The sequence below is a fragment of the Furipterus horrens genome, unplaced genomic scaffold (genome assembly GCF_987537825.1).
Source record: "Furipterus horrens unplaced genomic scaffold, mFurHor1.1.pri manual_scaffold_12, whole genome shotgun sequence".
Classification (NCBI taxonomy): Eukaryota; Metazoa; Chordata; class Mammalia; order Chiroptera; family Furipteridae; genus Furipterus; species Furipterus horrens.
The window spans coordinates 49,357,937-49,366,188 of record NW_028327182.1 but is presented as its reverse complement, the minus strand read 5'-3'; positions in this window follow the sequence as shown (position 1 = coordinate 49,366,188).

Below are 8,252 nucleotides of genomic sequence, written 5' to 3'. Positions count from 1 at the left end.
TCTGTAATAGGGTGGAAGAATTAAGAGTAGGATCTACAAAAAATAAAATAAAATAAAAAATCTTGAATCATGAATCATATTTTCTCAATAAATTAAAGGCTAACAATGATCAACAGTAAGAGAATTAAGACTAAACTGTGCTTCTTCCTCATGTTGTACATTGAAAGACTTTGAAAGAAACATTTAACAAACTGAACTCCAGTTTTGTGGAGATGAGACGTTGTCCTTTTTATAAAGATACATATGAAGTCTCTATCTAGAAAACTAAGTCTCAAAGAGTCAAGCATGTGAAGATTGGTGTCCAACAACCAATTCTGGGCAACAAAATCTTTCACTAGGCAGAGGAGGGGGTAGCTACTAACTCTTAACAGACTCAGCCAGTATGATCTCATGACATGCAAATGTGGAACTGGGACCTTTTCATGCCAATAATCCATTTCCTTTTCGTATATATTATCAAACTGTCTTTGAGTTTCTTTACATTCTACAGTCCCACTGCTACTTAGATAAATATCATTTAGAACACTGGGTTTTTTGGGAGGCAGGGGTTTGTTTGTTTGTATCCCACTCAGTAATCATGAATGTGGGGACTGAAAGGAATAAAGAGAAAGCAGAAACAAAACTCTGCATTAAAAAGTGAGATGTGTTTACTTGTTAATAGATAGCAGCGAGAGGGTCCAAAAAAGCATTAATTGTCCACAACTTTCCAGAGCTGTACAAAACACTTTAATATACATTATTTTATTTCATCTTCTGTCACCTTTTGAGACCAAGATTCTCACTCATGTCATGCTCAGAGCCCGAATAACTTGCCAAAGATTTTAATCTTCTGACTTCTGTGCTTTTCTCAACCAGTGCAACAGGAATAGAATGTTGCTGGAAAGGAACTGGATTAGAGATCTCTTAGTAAATACACACATACACAAGATGGAGTACCTTAAGGAAGTATAGCTGAGTAATAGATATAGATAAAGAGCTGAGCTCTGGCCTGGCATATAGTAAGTACTCAACAATACAATTATTATAAATGTTTGAAATAATAAATGGGTGCATGTAGTAAGTCTACAACCAAGATCATGGAATCAAAGATACATCAACGCACCAAGAATGAATTTAATTTTGACTGCTGAAAATCTATGTAAAATTGGATGGGGGAAAAGTGGAATAATGACCCTTGAGGTCTCTTTCAAATCTGAAATTTAAGGATGAAGCTTTAAATAAGACTTGATTCAATACAAGATGGTAGAAAACTGAATGCAATTGCACCTACCTGACATTGTTTTAGGAAATAATTCCCAGGTTATTAACCTATTTGCCCCAGGTGGCTGCATCACCGGCATCTTTATCATGATCTATGCCAGCCTGACAGTTTTGTGTTTACCTTTGCTTCCTGGGTGGGGCGGTCACACCTCCTACGCTATACGGGGCGGAACCCTATGCACTCATCACAACTGGGTGACCCTTCTCACCACGCTGTGGCGTTTTCTGCGGGGGTGGGGGTCCAAGATGGATTCCTGCCTTTCACTCACCGCTGAGACCGGGAGCCTCCTCCTCTGTCCCCACCTACTCGGTAACGGAGCAGTCCTCTCTGCCTGCCAGATTCCTAATCATCTTTCATTTCTACACTCTAGACCATGGCCACACTGAGACTGCACTCTCGGGCATGGCATATGAATTCAAAGGGTGTACCCCAGGATCTCAGTTGAAGTTCCAAAATTCCTGAGAGACATCAAACAAGGTTTGGGTGAGAAGGGCACCTCTATTCTACTGACTCTTAATAAGGGAAATTGTCTTACTAGTGGTGGAAGTGAAGTAAAATCATGGGTACCACATTAGACCACTCTGGTTTAATCAATTACTGTAAATTTTTGGAATAAGTGTTTTATAGTATGATTATACTAAAATTGTGAAAAATTCTAATGAAACCATTATGTTGTCTTTTGAATTTAAGTAGTCATTTCAATTACTAGCATCAATAAACTTTAAGGCCTAATAATTCAAGGGTGCTGGGGAAAGAAGTCCATGCTGGCAAGGTAGAGAAAAGTGATTGAAAAGGTTGCCAGACAGGTACAGAGGCAGATTAAGGTCGGTGGAGGCCCTAGGCACAGAAAATATTGGGACCCTTAAAAAAGAGAGACAGGGAAAATAAAAATACATTGGTTTTGCTGGGCCCTTCATAAGTCGGGGCCCATGGTGCACGCCTGGGGCACTCGCCGTTAAATCCGCCTCTGGACAGGTAAGGGCATGAGAACATCCTATATCTACCCAGGCTGGTAGCTGGGATAAGAGGATAAAAATTCCAGCTGAAAATGTCAAAAGGCAGAATCAAAAATTTGTTTCCAGTGATGTAGGGACTCCAGAAAAAGACCTGTGGATACTAATAGGAATTAGTAACAACAACAAAACAAACACTAATATTCAGAAACAGAGAACTGAAGAGAAAAAACTCTGAGAAGTGAAATCAATGAAATCTCCATAAAGAACAGTAAAGCAGGTATGAAGAGAGTCAAGCAAAGATGCATTGAAAATCAATCTAGGAGGTCCAAAAGACTAATAAAAATTCCAGAAAGAATGAATGGAAAAATAAATTGAAGAAATAAGAACATTTCACAAACTGAAAACTTACGAAGTGTATCATCATGAAGTAAAAAGACATAGGGCATGTGCCTGGGTTGTGGGCCTGGTCACTAGTTGGGGTGCATGCAAGAGACCAACTGATGTTTCTCTCTCATGCACTGATGTTTCTCTCCCTCTCTTTCTTCCTCCCCTTTCCTCTCTAAAAATAAAATCTTTTAAAAAATTCTAAAATAAAAAAATGTGTCATACATATTCAAAGTAGAAATTTTCCATATTCAGACTGGAAATCTGAATTATCATGTAAATACCAAGAAAACACTGTCTGAGGAAGCCAACTGAAAATTATACCAATCCAACTCCGTGAACACACACACACTCACACATAAATACTGGATCTAGTAAACAGACACCTGGGGAAAGTGGTAAAAAGCCAAAATGACATATAAAAGCTTTTAGTTCAGAGTGAAGCAGTACTGAGAACTGTATAGGAAGTCTACAAAAAAGAAAAATAAGAGAGAGCAATTGGCATATGTCAGTATTGGGGAAGAAAAAACTAGTGAACACATGTCTTCTCTAACAGAGAAGATTAGAATTTATGATTCAATTTATTAGAGATTATTAAAGTAAAAAAGGTAATTAATCTAAAAAAGGGGTACCATAATACCGCTTCTTAGCTTTGAGCTGAATATCATCATAGTAATATAAATTCTGATGACTGACTTAAGTAAAATTTTTGCTGTTGCTACACTGGGAGTATGAGAAGACAAGGGCCTGTGTAAGTTGTGTGTACATACATATGTATGAAGAAAAACAAATATATAAGGAATAAAGTCTTATTTGACATAATAGATGATAAATGATATTTTTAAAAAGATATAAGGGTTTCAAGTATAAGGAGCTTAGAAGTTCCCACTCTGCCCTAACAAGTAAAAAGCTGAACCACCTGAAAAATCAACTCTTACTGGATCCATAAGAGAAGGGAGGACCTGGGACAAATAGCTGCCTCCAAAATCAGAGATACAGTCAGGAGAGTACAGGGAGTCACTGCTTACCAGAGCAGAGACTCACAGGAGCAGGTACTTTTAAATTACAAAAAAATTAAAGATTAAGAAAAAATCCTGTAAGAAGCCAGAGGGGAAAAGAAACACCTTACCGATAAAGAAACAAGAATAAAATTATATTCAACTTCTCTGAAAGCATGCAAGCAAGAACAGAGTGGAGTGAAATTTAAGTGTTGATGAAAAACAAAACAAAACGAAACAAAAACATGACTTAGAATTCTGTATCCTGCGAAATTATCCTTCAAAAGTGAAGAAGAAATACTTTCCCAGACAAAACATGATGGGATCTGTTACCAATAGACATGGCTGTTAAGAAATATTAAGAGAAGTTTTTTGGAGAGAAGGGAAAAAACAATGTCAGAAACTAAGATCTACAAAAAGAAAGGAAGAGCATTGAAGAAGGAATAAACAAGGTAAAATAAAACATTTTCTTTTCATTAATTGACCCAATAAAACATAAAAATTATAATAGCAACAATGTATATATCTTAATGTAGATATACATAATTTGATTACATATATATTTTATAGGGCATAAGCTTGTATATGTATGAATTAAGTGATGGCACTGATACAAAGCACAGGAGAAAGGAATTAGGATTATCGTTATTATAAGGTACTCACACTATCCATGAAATGGTTTAGTGTTAGTCTGAAAGTGAACTGGGTTAGCTGTAAACATATATTGCGAACTCTAGGAAAACCGCTAAAAAAAAAAGGTTCTTAAAAAAGTATAATTGATATATTAAGAGAAAAAATAAAATCATATAAACTGCGAAATTAGAACCACAAAAGGCAGAAAAAGACTGAAAGACAAAAAGAAAAAAAGATCAATAAACAGAAAATGATAATAAAGTAAACATGAGTCCAACTATATATCAATAAATCACTTCGAATATCAGTGGTCTAAATGCACCAATTAAGACTGAGATCGTTGGGCTTCTGGACAAGATGGAGGCTTAGACAGACACGCTGAGTATCCCTCCACAACTAAGAAGAAATACAACTACCTCAAAACTAGAAACAACCAGAAGTTCCAGAAAATCAAGCTGCATGGAAGGCCAACAAACGAAGAAATAAAGAAATACTCATCCAGACAGGTAGGAGGGTAGGAGCCAGGGAGGAGACGACACAGTGTGGCAGGAGTAGCAGCAGCTGCAGCGGCAGGCCAGAGAGAAGTGCAGTCACGTTTTAAAAAGTCGGGGGGACACACCTGGGGAGCGCTTCCAGCATGAGATCAGACTGCACAGCTCAAGGTCTCAGTGCCAGGGAAAATAAAGCCTCATTGCTTCTGATTTGCAAACCAGTGGGAGTTGGGGCAGAGGTAGAAATTGCTGGTCTCTCAGCAGTGTTTGCTTGTTTAAAGGGCCCCCACAATCCTAGAACATCCGCAGACCCACCCACTCTGGGAACGATGACCAAGACAACAGCTAGAGATACGCCAGTCCCGTACAAAAGTGGGAGAAGTGCCTGGAAAAGGGGCGAGTGCTGAGCAAGTAGTATTATTCCCTCTCAGACCCCTCCCCCACACAGCGTTACAACGTGGTGAAACGGGTCGCTCTGTACTGACCAATATCTAAGGCTACGCCCCTTACAACACAACAGGTGTGACAGCTCCACCTAAGACACAGAGGCAAAAAACACAGGAGTGTGTCAAGAGGAGAAGACAGAGAAGTATGGCCCAAAAGGGGGAACAGATAAAGGTTCCAGTGGGAGAACTAAGCGACGAGGAGATAAGCAACCTAACAAACGAGTAGACAGCTAACCTAACAGGTGTAGAGTCCAAAACACTGGTGATAAAAATGCTATCAGGCTTGACAGATATGCTTAAGTACAGCAAAAACATAAGGAAATAAAATAAGTGAAGGCTATGGTAAATGAAATAAAGGAAAATCAATACAAAACCAATGGTGAAGAGATAGAAATTAGGATTAAAATAAATGATTGGGAACATAAGAAAGAAAAAAAGTCAACCAGTACAGAATGAGGAAACAAAAATTGAAAAAAACTAGAAGAGGCTTAGGAACCTCTGCGACAACTTTAAACATACAAACATCCAAATCATAGAGGTGCCAGAAAGAAGGGGAAGAGCAAAAACTTGAAAGCTTAAATAAAAAAATTATGAAGGAAAAATCCCCAAATTTGGAGAAGGAAATAGACATACAAGTCCAGGAAGTACAGAGAGTCCCTAACAAGCTAGACTCATGGAAGACCACACCAAGAAAATGCCAAAGGTGAAAGATAGAGAATCTTAAAAACAGCAAGAGAAAAGCAGAGAGTTACCTACAAAGAGGTGCCTATAAGACTATCAGCCTATTTCTCAAAAGAAACTTTGCAGGCAAGAAGGGATTGGAAAGAAGTATTAAAGGTAATGAAAAGCAAGGAACTAACCAAGATTTCTCTATCCAGCAAAAGCTATCATTTAGAATGGAAGGGCAGATGAAGTGCTTCCCAGACAAGGTAAAGTTAAAGGAGTTCCTCATCACCAAGCCATTATTATATGAAATGTTAAAGGGACTTATTTAAGAAAAAGGTCAAAACTATGAACATTAAAATGATAACAAATTCTCACCTATCAACAAGTGAACCTAAAAAATAAAAACAAAACCCAACTGAGCAAACCAGAATAGGAGCAGAATCATAGATACGGGGATCAACTGGGAGGGGGCAGGGTGAGAAAGGGGTAATGGTGCAGGGATTAAGAAGCATAATTGGTTGGTACAAAATAGACAGGAGGAAGTTAAGAATAACATAGGAAAGGGTGAAGGTAAAGAACTAAAATATATGACCCATGGACATAAACTAAGGGGGGTGGGATTGCTGGAAAGAAGGGGGGTAACTGGGTGGAGGGGATCAAAGGGGAAACAATTGGGACTACTATAACAACATAATAAAATATACTTTAAAAAAAAAGACTGAGATTGTTAGTGATTCAAAAAACAATCCATGAATGATGTCTTTTAACCCTTTTCGCCAAATCTGTTGCCCCCAGAACACAACAAGGATGCCAGCCTGTTAAACCAAGCATGCCGTTGTCCGGGGACAGCCAACTGACCTGGAGTCTGCACGATCCTTCCCCATTTGGGAAGGCCACCCTCCCCTCCACACTCCCACTATTATTAGGGATTTCTGGACCCAAGGGTAGGTAGGACGACGACCATGTCCAGCTTGAAGCAGCTAGAGAAGCTCGAGACCTTCTCCCATTGTCCTTTATAAGATTATAAAGGGTCTTAAGTCTGAGAAGAAGGGATTGTTATTTTTTATTGTTAAAAAAATTAATTATTTATTTTTTAAAAAAGGGAATAATATAGGAAAGGGCGAAGCCAGAGAATATGTACGTACGACCCATAGGCATGGACTGGGGGCGGGGGGAGAGGGGTGGTTCTGGGCAGAGGGGAGCAAAGGAGAAACAATTGGAACTATTGTATCAATATAATTAGTGAAATATACTTAAAAAAATTGAATCTATTGTAACAATATAAACAATAAAATATACCAAAAAAAAAAAAAAAGCACAATCCAATTACATGTTTTTCTGTAAGAAACCCACTTTAAATATAAAGACACAGAAAAAATCAAGTGTATATACCAAAATCACAACAAAAAACAATGAGTTGGTGGTAACGAATATATAATTTTCTTTCTTTTTCCAAATCTACCAAGAGTGTATTGCTATTATAGTAATATTTAAATATGAATTATTAAACACACTTACTTAAAATCTTGTGATTTTTTTTCTGGGTGAGGGAATTATGGCTGATCTTTATTTCCAAGTTATTTTATCATTCATTCATTCATTCCTTCATTCATTCATAATGTCTGTTTGCAGCAAAAACAATGCTATTTGTTCATCAAATCATTTGGGTTCTCTTCCTAACACATACGATGATTACATTTCCCCATCTCCCTTACCGTAAGTTGGGAATTGTTTGGCTAAGCACTGGCTGATGGAAAAGGGGAGAAGTGATGTATGCCTGTCAGGCCTGGCCATAATTCCAGCTCATCTCCTTCCAGAGCAAGTTTGGAGATTAAAAGCTGGCACTGTCACAAAGTGGAGAAGTCTAAATCCCTGGGAACCTGGAGCCTGCCACACTGCAATATGATAGAGCCACTGAGATGTTGCAATTGTTATAGCAGTTCATCTATCCTAACTAATACAGCATTATTAAATATGTATTATCAGTGGGAAACAAACTAAAACACTCCTTCCAAAATACAAACATTTAATAGTGGCCCTATGACCTACTGAATGACGTCCTCAGCACAGCATACACAGTCCACCATGATCTGGTCTCATGCATTTTACATCTAAAAATCTCACTGTCCCTCCTCATTGCTCACCCAAGTCCTGAACGTGTTTTTCCCTATTATAGTACTAATCACAACTGTGTACTAATTAGTTTGTTATTCATCAGTCCCTTTCACCACTTTGTGAGTGTCCAGTGAGGCAGTAGCAGTCTTTCTTCTTCATAGATCTATCTTCAAAGCTTAACACTTCATGTGCCAGGCATATAATGGATGCTCAGTAAGTATTTGCTGAATAAACAAATGTGCTCATAAATGTTCATAGCCTCCTAAAATACCATGAAATTTTATAGCCTAGAAGGCAGGAAA